The sequence below is a fragment of the Stenella coeruleoalba genome, assembly GCF_951394435.1.
Source record: "Stenella coeruleoalba genome assembly, chromosome: 9".
Classification (NCBI taxonomy): domain Eukaryota; kingdom Metazoa; phylum Chordata; class Mammalia; order Artiodactyla; family Delphinidae; genus Stenella; species Stenella coeruleoalba.
Window position 1 is genome coordinate 92,683,928 of NC_137155.1, and position 14,781 is coordinate 92,698,708.

At 44.9% G+C, this 14,781-nt stretch overlaps 1 protein-coding gene across 1 annotated transcript in view; it reads left to right on the forward strand.

Moving 5' to 3' along the window:
* Positions 1 to 4,844: 4,844 nt before the first annotated feature.
* Positions 4,845 to 14,781, forward strand: part of AGK (acylglycerol kinase) — a 124,186-nt gene continuing 114,249 nt past the window's right edge. Inside the window, exon 1 of the mRNA XM_079932167.1 lies at positions 4,845 to 4,969. The gene's annotated coding sequence lies outside the window, so the exon portion shown is untranslated. The remainder of the gene's footprint in view (positions 4,970 to 14,781) is intronic.

Genomic DNA, 14,781 nt, shown 5'->3' on the forward strand with positions numbered 1-14,781 from the left:
TCAAATGAGGATCTTCAAACAGATAAGTAACTCTCCCAAGGCCACAAGTGGTAAGTGCTGGCGTCAGGGTTCAAACTTAAGCCATTCAGCCCCAGAACCCATGCTGGCAGCACCAGTGCTTTCCTATGAAGGCTTGTGGGAATTAAATGAGACAATGCGTACACACTTCTAGCTCGTTACTGATGCCGGGTCAGTGCTCACTAAAGGCAGCTGTTCTTACTCTTCATGATTGTGATGAGTATGCTGGGAGCCCACTTTCAGTCCCACCCTGCCACCCTCCTACTGCCCCATCCCACGTTGACCCTAACTCACACCCGCTATGTGTCTCTGACAGTGTGTAACAAATGTATTTGCTCCCTTTCTGCCCTCTTTTTTGGTGCAATTACAGGTGTCCATTGTAAGCCAGGGCAGTGTACCCATCACCCGTGAAATAAGTCTGATGGTGATGCAGCCAAGTTACGGGTCTGTCCCGGTCCAGGCTTTTCTCACCAGCTTAAAAGAACCTCTTCACAGGTACGTGAATCAAACTGGAGGGGGAATCAAAATTGGGGGAATCACTAAGATGCTAGAAGATAAAACCAAGCCCCTAAATGTTCTCAGCAGGCTGAAACAGTGAGCCAAAGCGAAGAATAAATTTAATAGAGAAAAACAAATGGCAGAATCTCAGAGGAAAAGGATCTGAAAGGTCACTGACCGCAGCCTCGGATTAAATCCTTGGCCGGCTAGATTCCCTCCCTCCTGGTTTCTACTATTCTAGTCACACCTGTTTCTATCTGATTAGCTCTGGATGTGTGAAGAAATTACCGTATCTATTTAAAAATCTTGTTAAATTCCTATTAAATGGACTGGGCTAGCTTAGATTTTTAAACCCCAAGCTCTTAAGCTGACTTGTCTCTAATCCTGAGTGTGTGATCTTGGCTTGGAAACTGTTTAGTGAATAAACTTCAGAGGTGTTTGCGATTGACTGGGGCAGTGGTTCTGATGGGGAAACCACTGCGAATCTACGGTCTATGGCCATTTTGTTTGTTTCCGTCACCCAAAGAGAAGGGCGGCCAAAAGGGCAAATATATATTCCAGGAGGTAAACTAGGAGGCAGGTAATTAGAATCAATTTACTAGTTTTCCATACAAGAGAAATGCTAGTAGGTTTGACATTTGGCGAAGTTGTTAAAGCCTACGGCCTCCAAAATGTTAAAACTTTACATTAAAAGATTCTGGGTAAACTAATAGTTCCACTCGTGTCTAGGGAAGAACAAAAGGTTAGGTTAAGTAACGAGTGGCAGTAGATCGCAACTAATTAAAACAATGTCTTAAGTTGCGATAGGCTTCAGAGTCGCTAGGAAGGCTTATTAAAATGCAGATTCTCTGGTCCTGCCCCGGGTAGGACAGGGCCTGGGAGTCTGCATTTTAACAAGGTCCTAAAATGGTTCGTATGCACACGTGAGTCTCTGGATTAGAAAGAAAATATCTAGATATTCCTATTTCTTTATAGAAATAGATGATTCATCTGTTGAAACAATGATGTTCTACTAATACTAGTTTATGCTGATCTGGTTTTATTAAAGATTTCTATTTTTATGTAAAAAGTATAACTGAGCAGAAAAGCATGTTCTTCATGACTCTATGGAAAGCCTAGTGGTTTGGATTATAAACCCATGATCAAGTCATCTCCTCCCATCCCGCTTCATCGGGTGGCCGGGTACCTAATGGAAGACACGTACCTGGAAGAAAATAAGAGAAGCATCGTCACTGCTGGGGGTGTGAGCCCAACCTCCATCCATGAGAAGCATCATAGTGGGAATGACCAAGTCAAAATATATACGAGGTCCACATCCTTCCTGAGTATTCTTACTGTAGGTCAAGTAATGGTTGGATATATCCTTATCTGTTCAACTGTCATCCTTGTCTGGGTGCCAGGATGTGTGCTCATTACGCTGAACGAGAGGGACTCAATTCCTCTTGTGCCCCTTTGCTCTGTGGACTAGCTTTTGCCTTGGGGGAAGTCCTGGGCAGGTCTGAAGTTTTCCCCGGTCCTTGTAATCACAAGAACAGATTTCTTTTGGTAGTGAATATGTCCAGTCCCACATAATAATTTACACCATCTAGGGCTTTGCCCCTCCCGCAGGTCTGTTGCCTGCAGTACAGGAGGGGTCAGGATGGCTGCTTTTCTCTTTTCTCCACTGGCTCCTTGCAAGCTGCTATGTCTGGTCCTGGGGAGGGTTAGGAAAAAGGAACAGTTTCTGGCTGCCGTAATGTTGGTGGTCTCTGGCTCTGGCAGAATTTCAAAGCTGACTTTTTACTCGAGGTTTTCTTCTCTGGTTTCTCTGACATTCCCCACTAGAACTTCCCAGTGCTGTTCCAATGAATCAGGCAATAGCTCCCCCCACGGCCGCTTAAACCTCCAACACTCAGGCTCTCAACTCCAGGGATCCACCCTTCTGCTGGGTCAGTTCATCCTCCCAGGCAGTGCTCACAGGTGAGGTTCCTGGGAAACGGCCCCAGGTCATTTCCTTCCAGCACGTGACACATTTGGCCAGGACAGGAAACATCACTGCTCTAGTGTTACTTGTGCAAATGCCATTGCTTCTAAGGCACCTCTCTTTCTCTCTCTCCCATCACCTCAAGCCTTTTCCCCTTGTATTTTTTAGGTTCATATTACGTACTAATTCCCAGTATGCCCCCAGAGACATGCCAGCCTCTCCGAGGAACCCCAGCAGTCCATGATGATTTGAGAGGAGGGCAAAGCATCAGAAATTTCTCCAAAGGAATGGTCTCTCCTTGGTTCTCTGTCATAGGACGCAGGCGGGTAGTGGACTAACTCTGACTACACTGGTTTCTCAACCTTACAAGGTGTCCTGCAAGTGGTCTGACACCCATTAGGATGTAAGAGGCATGACACCTGTTATACTGTTCTCCACCTTTGGGGATTCCCTCTGAACACAGAGGCCTCAGGAAGAGCAGGATTAAACGTCCTGTTATGTGTGTGTTTGTACAGATGGGTCTGTGTTTGCCAACTGGGCACAGGATCGAAGGAGAACTGATCGGGATGGTGTTTTCTTTAGGAGAAATGAACAGGAATAGGTATGAAGGCAGGTGGTAAATATAAAGTGATAAGAATGTCCACACTCTTCTGTGGTGTTTGTGTGGGACTCAAGTTGGTGGGTGGAGAAGCAGAGGATCTTAGGAAATACATTGAAGAGGAAGGAGAAAACCGCCGAAGGTGTAGTAGGGTGGATGGAAAATGTCACAAGAACAGGTGGACAAACTGTTTCAAGAAATTAACATTTTAAAGAAACCCAGGGGAGAAGGAAGCCTGTGCCCAGCAGAAAGGGCCCAGCTCAGCGCCTCTGTGATCCTCGTGGTCAGCCAGGCTTGGAGCCCATTTCCCAGTGGAGCTGCCCGGATGTCACAGCTGCTTGGGTGCAGTGTTTCCTGCCACTGGCAAGTTTCAGCTCTCTTCATCCTTCCCAGCTCCTCTGGGAATCACCGGACTAGGTGATGTCTAAGGCCCAGTCCAGCTCTGAGGGTCTAAAAGGCACTTTATTATTTAAAGACATCCCAGCTGCCTAGCCTTCTTCCACAGTGGCTCTGTCCTGAGTGGAATCTGAGATGGAGGAGAGAAATGGGGCCGTGTCTCTGAGAAAGCAAACGGATGCAACTTCTTAGGAGTGTTTATTTGCAAGGCAGAACGCAGCTGGGACTTGTGAACTCTGCGGCCTGCCGATCCGTATCAGTCAAGGTAAAGCGGAACATCTGTGTCGGCCGGGATTGCCAAGGCCGGGCCTGGAGCTGCGGCAAGCTGAGGGAACTTTCTAGTGTAACTGCTCCAGACGCAGGCTAAAGAGTCACTAACATAAGCCGAATCCGAGCGAAGGGAGGGCCAGGGAACCCTGGGAGCAAGGACACAAGGAAACAGAGGGAGAACTGAAAAGGACAGATCTGTAAGAATGGAACACAAACGTGCATGGTAGTCCCAGGCAGCTCGGAGAACCTACAAGCCTTGGTTTTGAAGCCTTGGAGAGACAGGCAGTAGAAACAGCAACCAGCCATCACCTTCCCCCAGATCCAGTGAATCTCGCCAAAAGGACCCAAGAGAGGGGTGATAAGGGATTCCTGGGAAGGGCGTTAACCCACGTGGAGATAACTGAGTGAAGCAAGATGGCGCCCTTACCACCACAGTTCAGATGTAACTGAAGTGATGACGTGGGATTCCTATGTGGCCTGTAGCCTCAACGTGATTACTTTCAAACCGCACTGTGTATATGAGCAGTTCCTTTCCGTTACTTAAACAGCCATAAAGTTAATCGTGCGCTTTAACTGACAGGCTTGGGTGGAGCTTGGCAGCGAGGGGGCTTGGTGGAAATGCAAGCAAGTTCCCCAAGGTGCCTGGAGGAAAAAAAAAACCTTCATATGGGGGTAGCCTTGGGTTGCCCTCTTATTAAGTGCCCTGTAGACTCAGTAACGTCCACGAGAAGTCTCAGGTGTGGCCCACAACGAAGGAAAGGAAGAGACAGGAAACGCAACGGAGAAAACAAAAGAAGAGAGCAAAAAACAAAATCCAAGCAGATCTGATGCAGTGAAACCAATGAGGGAAGGTGCAGGTTGCCCAGCTGTGGGCAATTGCCCCGAGGGGCGCGACCTGCCCACCTGCGCCTGGAGTTGAGCGGGACCTTTTCTGCGCATGCTCTGCCTGCTAATAGCCGGCAGTCTGAAAAGTATTGCCGAGCGAAGGACAGAGGCCAACGTTCAGAGAGGAAGCGGGGCCAGTTCGATCCTTTACGGCTGATTCTGTGGCTGTTTCTGCGCCTCGGGCCGGCCGCCCCCTCGAGTACCGTAATTACAGCCCACGCACCCGCACCCCACGTCGCACTTCTTGACCTCAGGCCCCAGCCCTGAGATTTTCCTGCAGAGCAGTAGAAAGTCCCGGAGGCAGCCTGCACTCCCGGCGAGAAGCATACAAGTGCGGCCAGGTAAGGCCCAGGCACGGGCAGCTCGGATGGGTGGGAGGCACCAGCCTCAGTCCCTTCGTCTAGGTGGGCAAGTGTGTTTATTTCAAACTGAGACTGAGAAGCGGGAGCTTTGAGTGTCAGCGGGAGGTAAAAAGCTAGCCTACCAAGCACAGGGCACTTACTTGTTCTTTCCAGCAGGGGCAGCATTCCCCGTCCGTCTGGCATGTCTCTGCCTGCGCTCAGATCCATCCTTACCCGCCCCTGCACCTCCCCCTCCTTCCTGCTTCCCGCTCCCCCATTCCCGGGGGAGCAGGTTCTGCTCCCAAAGGGGATGCTCGTGCTCCTTGGAGCCCAAAGAGCTTCGCCGCTGCCGTAGTAACAGCTGCACTCGGTTCCCAGGCTGCCGCCCCAGGGTCTCTTAAGGGCGCCCTTCCCTGCGTCCGCCTGCCTTTCCCTGTCCTCAGGCTCCTGCAGCTCTCGCCCTCTTGCCGGGTGGCCCCCCCAACCCTTTCTCCCGAGCAGGTGTTCACCCTTGACTTCCCTTCCTCCCTCTCAGGTACAGGGTTTTTTTTGTGTTTTTTTTGCGGTACGCGGGCCTCTCACTGTTGTGGCCTCTCCCGTTGCGGAGCACAGGCTCCGGACGCGCAGGCTCAGCGGCCATGGCTCACGGGCCCAGCCGCTCTGCGACATGTGGGATCTTCCCGGACCGGGGCACGAACCCGTGTCCCCTGCATCGGCAGGCAGACTCTCAACCACTGCGCCACCAGGGAAGCCCACAGGTTTTTGTCTTCACCGTTTAGCTTACTTCCTCCCTTACCCTGTCCTTTCCCTCCCTTCCTCTGCCTTGTTTCTTTTCAAGTCACTTTCCTCAGCTCCCTCCCTCGCCATGGGAAGCATGTGAGGGCAGTAAAACCGGGCCTGCTGGGGAATGAGGAAGAGATCCTAGAAATAACTAAATTTAGGACACACTTCATTGACATATTAAACAGAGCACAGAGCACAGGTAATGTACTTGGGCCTTTCTGATGACTCGGGTGGGCAGTGTTGTCCCAGCTAAGATGTGCCTGAGGGAACTTTGCGGCTTGAGTGCGCTTCGGGTCAGTGCGGTTTGGTCCTCAACTCTGCTGATTCAGAAGCTCGATCTTTTGGGTTCACTGGGAGGAATCATGCACGGCAGAGTAGAATCACGCTGTAACATTCACGAGAGAATAAGGGCAAAACCGAAGTACCAATGTATTCATCACTAGGAGGGGGGGAAAACCTTTTGGTGTCAGAGACTGGAGAGGTGCTCACCAGTCCTGTTGCTTCTTCCTGGGCAGGTGGGGAGACTAGATTCCCCAGCCTCACCTGCTGTTAGGTGGAACCATGGGATTGAGTTCTGCCCAATGTGGGCAGAAGTGACATATGCCACTTCCAGACCTGGCCATACAATGTCCCAAGTGCTGGAAGTGAGGGACTGCAATGGAGGAGACACACAATGGAAGGGTCTGGGATCCTGAGTCACCACGTGGAAGAGTGCCACCAGGAGAGATGCCTGACTCACACCAAACTGTGATGTGGGTGAGAATTTAACTTTTAGTGTGTTCAGATACGGAGCTTTAGAGATAGTTTATTTCATAAGGTAGCATTAGTATATCTTTCTAGGGGAAAAGTAACTTGTTCCCACTGTTCCAAAAACTCTCTCCCTCATCCCAGGGCACACGAGAAACCTCATCCTCAGAGGCTTCCTTGGTGTGAAGGACATGGAACAAAGGCTTCAGAGGTAGTGTGTTGAGGCTGCAGTGCAACTTAAGCATTTCTGCCTTTGCTTAGGAGGTGCTGGAAAGGAATTGACGGAAGATGGGGAAGGCATTCAAATGGTTGCTCTCCAAGCATAGGACATGTCCTGATCGCCTGTTCACCTTTTGATTTAGGAGTAGGGAGTGGAGTAGTGTGAGAACCAGGGAGACATTGAACCTAGTCGGAAGTGTGGGATGAGGCTGGAAGTGCTCAGATATAAAGACATCATGCAGTGTCATGCCAAGACAGAGAAGACGCTGGGCTGGCTAGGAGGGAAAGGACAAAGCTGGGGGTCAGGTCAGCATGAGTTAAGTTCCAGGTGTACATATCCTGTTGCCTGATGCCCATCTCCACGTGGGTGTCTTCCACTTGGAGACATTCCAAGTAGAACAGGTCCCAAACGGTTCCTCCCTAAGCCCACCCCATCTCAATAAACGTCTCTTCTATTCTCCCATTTTAGAGTTAGTCTGAGCTCCTCTCTTCCTCTCCTGCCCCACATCTAATCCTTTGGCAAATTCTGTATGCTCTTCCTTCTAAATATACCAAGAAATCAGCTACCTCTTGCCATCCAGCTGCTACCACCCTGGGCCACACTGCCATCATTTCTTGCCTACGTCATTGCAAAGCCTTCCTCACTGGTCTCCCTGCTTCCATCCTTGCTCTGCTACTGTATATTCTCCCCACAGCAGTCATAATATGTTTTTAGATTTAAATTTTTTATTAAAGTATAGTTGACTTACAATATTATATTAGTTTCAGGTGTACAACATGGTGATTCAATATTTTTATAGATTATACTCCATTTAACGTAATCATAAAACAATGGCCGTATTTCCCTGTGCTGTACAATATATCCTGGTTACTTATTTTATACATAGCAGTTTGTATCTCTTAATTCCATACTTCTATCTTGCCCCCTCCCTCTCCCCACTGGTAACCGCTCGTCTGTTCTCTTTATCTGTGAATCTGTTTCTGTTTTGTTATACACATTCATTTTATTTTTTTAGATTCTACGTATAAGTGATGGAGTTTCTGTCTTTCTCTGACTTATTTCACTAAGCATAATACCCTCTAGGTCCAACAACATTGTTGCAAATGGTAGAATTTTATTGCTTTTTTTTTTTAGGTTCTCTAGAATTTTCTTTTTTTAATTTTTTTAAAACTTTATTTATTTTTTTATACAGCAGGTCCTTATTAGTCATCAGTTTTATACACATCAGTGTATACATGTCAATCCCAATCGCCCAATTCATCACACCACCTTCCCCACCCCCTGCCACTTTCCCCCCTTGGTGTCCATACGTTTCTACTCTACATCTGTGTCTCTATTTCTGCCCTGCAAACCGGTTCATCTGTACCATTTTTCTAGGTTGCACATATATGCGTTAATATACGATACTTGTTTTTCTCTTTCTGACTTACTTCACTCTGTATGACAGTTCTAAGTCTATCCATGTCTCAACAAATGACCCAATTTTGTTCCTTTTTATGGCTGAGTAATATTCCATTGTATATATGTACCACATCTTCTTTATCCATTCATCTGTCAATGGGCATTTAGGTTGATTCCATGTCCTGGCTATTGTAAGTAGTGCTGCAATGAACATTGGGGTGCATGTGTCTTTTTGAATTATGGTTTTCTCTGGGTCTATGCCCAGTAGTGGGATTGCTGGGTCATATGGTAGTTCTATTTTTAGTTGTTTAAGGAAACTCCATACTGTTCTCCATAGTGGCTGTATCAATTTACATTCCCACCAAGAGTGCAAGAGGGTTCCCTTTTCTCCACACCCTCTCCAGCATTTGTTGTTTGTAGATTTTCTGATGATGCCCATTCATACTGGTGTGAGGTGATGCCTCATTGTAGTTTTGATTTGCATTTCTCTAATAATTAGTGATGCTGAGCAGCTTTTCATGTGCTTCTTGGCCATCTGTATGCCTTCTTTGGAGAAATGTCTATTTAGGTCTTCTGCCCATCTTTGGATTGGGTTGATTGTTTTTTTAATATTGAGCTGCATGAGATGCTTGTATATTTTGGAGATTAATCCTTTGTCAGTAGCTTCATTTGAAAATATTTTCTCCCATTCTGAGGGTTGTCTTTTCGTCTTGTTTGTAGTTTCCTTTGCTTTGTAAAAGCTTTTAACTTTCATTCGGTCCCATTTGCTTATTTTTGTTTTTATTTCCATTATTCTAGGAGGTGGATCAAAAAAGATCTTGCTGTGATTTATGTCAAAGTGTGTTCTTCCTATGTTTTCCTCTAAGACCTTTATAGTGTTCAGTCTTACATTTAGGTCTCTAAACCATTTTGAGTTTATTTTTGTGTATGGTGTTAGGGAGTGTTCTAATTTCATTCTCTTACATGTAGCTGTCCTGTTGTCCCAGCACCACTTATTGAAGAGACTGTCTTTTCTCCATTGTGTATCCTTGCCTTCTTTGTCATAGATTAGTTGACCATAGGTGTGTCGGTTTATCTCTGGGCTTTGTATCCTGTTCCATTGATCTGTATTTCTGTTTTTGTGCCAGTGCCATATTGTCTTGATTACTGTAGCTTTGTAGTATACTCTGAAGTCAGGGAGTCTGATTCCTCCAGCTCTGTTTTTTTCCCTCAAGACCACTTTGGCTATTCAGGGGCTTTTGTGTCTCCATACAAATTTTAAGATTTTTTGTTCTAGTTCTGTAAAAAATGCCATTGGTAATTTGATAAGGATTGCATTGAATCTGTAGATTGCTTTGGATAATATAGTCATTTTCACAATATTGATTCTTCCAATCCAAGAACATGGTATATCTCTCCATCTGTTGGTATCATCTTTAATTTCTTTCATCAGTGTCTTATAGTTTTCTGCATACAGGTCTTTTGTCTCCCTAGGTAACTTTATTCCTAGGTATTTTATTCTTTTTGTTGCAATGGTAAATGGAAGTGTTTCCTTAATTTCTCTTTCAGATTTTTCATCATTGGTGTATAGGAATGCGAGAGATTTCTGTGCATTAATTTTGTATCCTGCAACTTAACCAAATTCATTGATTAGCTCTAGTAGTTTTCTGGTGGCATCTTAAGGATTCTCTATGTATAGTAGCATGTCATCTGCAAACAGTGACAGTTTTACCTCTTCTTTTCCAATTTGTATTCCTTTTATTTCTTTTTCTTCTCTCATTGCTGTGGTTAGGACTTCAAAAACTATGTTGAATAATAGAGGTGAGAGTGGACATCCTTGTCTATTTCCTGATCTTAGAGAAAATGCTTTCACTTTTTCACCATTGAGAATGATGTTTGCTGTGGGTTTGTCGTATATGGCCTTTATTATCTTGAGGTAGGTTCCCTCTATGCCCACTTTCTGGAGAGTTTTTATCATAAACAGATGTTGGATTTTGTCAAAAGCTTTTTCTGCATCTATTGAGATGATCATATGGTTTTTATTCTTCAGTATGTTAATATGGTGTATCACATTGATTGATTTGCATATATTGAAGAATCCTTGCATGTATAGGATAAATCCCACTTGATCATGGTTTATGATCCTTTTAATGTGTTGTTGGATTCTGTTTGCTAGTATTTTGTTGAGGATTTTTGTATCTATATTCATCAGTGATATTGGTCTGTAATTTTCTTTTTTTGGAGCATCTTTGTCTGGTTTTGGTATCAGGGTGATGGTGGCCTCATAGAATGAATTTGGGAGTGTTCCTTCCTCTGCAATTTTTTGGAAGAGTTTGAAAAGGATGGGTGTTAGCTCTTCTCTAAATGTTTGATAGAATTCACCTGTGAAGCCATCTGGTCCTGGACTTCTGTTTGTTGGAAGATTTTTAATCACAGTTTCAATTTCATTACTTGTGATTGGTCTGTTCATATTTTCTATTTCTTCCTGGTTCAGTCTTGGAAGGTTATACCTTTCTAAGAATTTGTCCATTTCTTCCAGGTTGTCCATTTTTTTGGCATAGAGTTGCTTGTTGCAGTCTCTTAGGATGCTTTGTATTTCTGTGGTGTCTGTGTAACTTCTTTTTCATTTCTAATTTTATTGACTTGAGTCCTCTCCCTTTTTTTCTTGATGAGTCTTTCTAATGGTTTATCAATTTTGTTTATCTTCTCAAAGAACCATCTTTTAGTTTTATTGGTCTTTGCTATTGTTTTCTTTTTTTCTATTTCATTTATTTCTGCTCTGATCTTTATGATTTCTTTCCTTCTGCTAACTTTGGGTTTTGTTTGTTCTTCTTTCTCTAGTTCCTTTTAGGTGTAAGGTTAGGTTGTTTATTTGAGATGTTTGTTGTTTCTTGAGGTAGGATTGTATTGCTATAAACTTCCCGCTTAGAACTGCTTTTGCTGCATCCCATAGGTTTTGGATCGTCGTGTTTTCATTGTCATTTGTCCCTAGGTTTTTTTTTTTTTTTCTTTCCGGTACGCGGGCCTCTCACTGTTGTGGCCTCTCCTGTTGTGAAGCACAGGCTTCGGACACGCAGGCCCAGTGGCCATGGCTCACGGTCCCAGCCGCTCTGCGGCATGTGGGATCTTCCTGGACCGGGGCACGAACCTGTGTTCCCTGCAACGGCAGGCGACCCTCAACCACTGCACCACCAGGGAAGCCCCCTAGGTATTTTTTGATTTCCCTTTGATATCTTCAGTGATCTCTTGGTTATTTAATAACGTATTGTTTAGCCTCCATGTGTTTGTGTTTTTTACATAATTCATTTCTAATCTCATAGTGTTATGGTCAGAAAAGATGCTTGATATGATTTCAGTTTTCTTAAATTTACTGAGGCTTGATTTGTGACCCAAGATGTGATCTCTCCTGGAGAATGTTCAGTGCACACTTGAGATGAAAGTGAAATCTGCTGTTTTAGGATGGAATGTCCTATAAATATCAATTAAATCTATCTGGTCTATTGCGTCATTTAAAGCTTGTGTTTCCTTATTAATTTTGTTTGGATGATCTGTCCATCGGTGTAAGTGAGGTGTTAAAGTCCCCCACTATTATTGTGTTACTGTCGATTTCCTCTTTTATAGCTGTTAGCAGTTGCCTTATGTATTGAGGTTCTCCTATGTTGGATGCATATATATTTATAATTGTTATATCGTCTTCTTGGATTGATCCCTTGATCATTATGTAGTGTCCTTCCTTGTCTCTTATAACATTCTTTATTTTAAAGTCTATTTTATCTGATGTGAGTATTGCTACTCCAGCTTTTTTTGAATTTCCATTTGCATGGAATATCTTTTTCCATCCCCTCACTTTCTGTCTGTATGTGTCCCTAGGTCTGAAGTGGGTCTCTTGTAGACAGCATATATATGGGTCTTTTTTTTGTATCCTTTCAGCAAGCCTGTGTCTTTTGGTTGGAGCATTTAATCCATTTTCGTTTAAGGTAATTATCGATATGTTTGTTCTTATTACCATTTTCTTAATTGTTTTGGGTTTGTTTTTGTAGGTCCTTTTCTTCTCTTGTGTTTCCCACTTAGAGAAGTTCCTTTAGTATTTGTTGTAGAGCTGGTTTGGTGGTGCTGAATTCTCTTAGCTTTTAATTGTCTATAAAGCTTTTGATTTCTCCATTGAATCTGAATGAGACCCTTGCCCGGTAGAGTAATCTTTGTTGTAGGTTCTTCCCTTTCATCACTTTAAATACGTCATGCCACTGCCTTCTGGCTTGTAGATTTTCTGCTGAGAAACCAGCTGTTAACCTTATGGGAGTTCCCTTGTATGTTATTTGTCATTTTTCCCTTTAGCTCTCAACAATTTTTCTTTGTCTTTAATTTTTGCCAATTTGATTACTGTGTGGCTCGGCGTGTTTCTCCTTGGGTTTATCCTGCCTGGGACCCTCTGCATTTCCTGGCCTTGGGTGTCTATTTCCTTTTACATGTTAGGGAAGCTTTCGGCTATAATCTCTTCAAATATTTTCTTGGGTCCTTTTTCTCTCTCTTCTCCTTCTGGGACCCCTATAATGCGAATATTATTGTGTTTAATGTTGTCCCAGAGGTCTCCTGGGCTATCTTCATTCCTTTTCATTCTTTTTTCTTTATTCTGTTCCACAGCAGTGAATTCCACCATTCTTTCTTCCAGGTCACTTATCTGTTCTTCTGCCTCAGTTATTCTGCTATTGATTCCTTCTAGTGTATTTTTCATTTCATGTATTGTGTTGTTCATCTCTCTTTGTTTGTTCTTTAATTCTTCTAGATCTCTGTTAAACATTTCTTGCATCCTCTCGATCTTTGCTTCCATTGTTTTTCTGAGGTCCTGGATCATCTTCACTATCATTATTCTGAATTCTTTTTATGGAAGGTTGCCTATGTCCACTTCATTCAGTTGTTTTTCTGGGGTTCTATCTTGTTTCTTCATCTGGTACATAGCCCTCTGCCTTTTCATCTTGTCTACCTTTCTGTGAATGCGGTTTTTGTTCCACAGGCTGCAGGATTGTAGTTCTTCTTGCTTCTGCTGTCTGCCCTCTGGTGGATGAGGCTATCTCAGAGCCTTGTGCAAGTTTCCTGATGGGAGGGACTGGTGGTGGGTAGAGCTGGCTGTTGCTCTGGTGGGCAGAGCTCAGTAAAACTTTAATCTACTTGTCTGCTGATGGGTGAGGCTGGGTTCCCTCCGTGTTGGTTGTGGGCCTGAGGCGACCCAACACTGGAGCCTACCGGGGCTCTTTGGTGGAGCTAATGGCGGACTCTGGGAGGGCTCACGCCAAGGAGCACTTCCCAGAACTTCTCCTGCCAGTGTCCTTGTCCTCACGGTGAGACACAGCCACCCCCTGACTCTGCAGGAGACCCTCCAACACTTGGAGGTAGGTCTGGTTCAGTCTCCTACAGGGTCACTGCTCCTTCCCCTGGGTCCCGATGCGCACACTACTTTGTGTGTGCCCTCCAAGAGTGGAGTTTCTGTTTTCCCCAGTCCTGTCAACGTCCTGCAATCAAATCCCGCTAGCCTTCAAAGTCTGATTCTCTAGGAATTCCTCCTCCCATTGCCGGACCCGACCGGACCCCCAGGTTGTGAAGCCTGACGTGGGGCTCAGAACCTTCACTCCAGTGGGTGGACTTCTGTGGTATAAGTGTTCTCCAGTGTGTGAGTCACGCACCCAGCAGTTATGGGATTTGATTTTATTGTTTATTTGTTTATTGCCCCTCCTACCATCTCATTGTGGCTGCTCCTTTGTCTTTGAATGTGGGGTATATTTTTTGGTGAGTCCCAATGTCTTCCTTTTGATGATTGTTCAGCAGTTATTTGTGATTCCGGTGCTCTCACAAGAGGGAGTCGGTTCTCCTCATTCTTTTTTAATGCCTGAGTAATAGTCCGTTGTGTGTATATACCACATATTTAAAAACATTCTTTTAAAATTTTATATTGGAGTACAGTTGATTGACAATGTTGTGTTAGTTTCAGGTGTACAGCAAAGTGATTGTTATACATAGAAATGCATCTATTTTTTTTCAAATTCTTATCCCATTTAGGTCATTACAGAGTATTGAGCAGAGTTCCCTGTGCTGTACAGTAGGTCCTTGTTGGTTATCTGCTTTAAATATAGCAGTGTGTGTACATGTCAACCTCAACCTCCCAGTCTGTCCCTCCCCCCCGGCCCCCATAATATTTTTATTTAAAAGTGGAAATCAGATCATGTTGCTTAAAGTCTCCAAATGCTTGCCACCATGCTGAAGATGAAGTCCGCAGTTCTTATCGAGGCCAAGCAGGCCCGTCTGATCTGGGTGGCGCCGCCTCTGGATCTCATCTCTTCCTGTTGCCTCCTGCAGCAGATGGGGTCAGTGCCCTGCCCACACCCCTGGCTTGCCCCAGACGCCACCTGCTAACACTGGCCTGGGCTCCAGTGGTCTTTGTGCATCTGCCTGGAAGTCTTCTGTGGCCTCAGGGGCAGCTTCCAGAAGCCATCTTCAGCAGTGAGGCAGGAGTGGGAAAATACCCAACTTCCTGACTGGTCACTGGGGCAGTTCTGAGGCATGTCCCATGTATTCTCAGAGGTCCCCAGCAGGACTGAGCCTCAGTGGCCCACACTGAGACACCCACTCATTAATGTCCCATTGTTAGCTTTCCTTCCTTCCCTCTCTCTCCCACTCTCTCTTAGTGCTT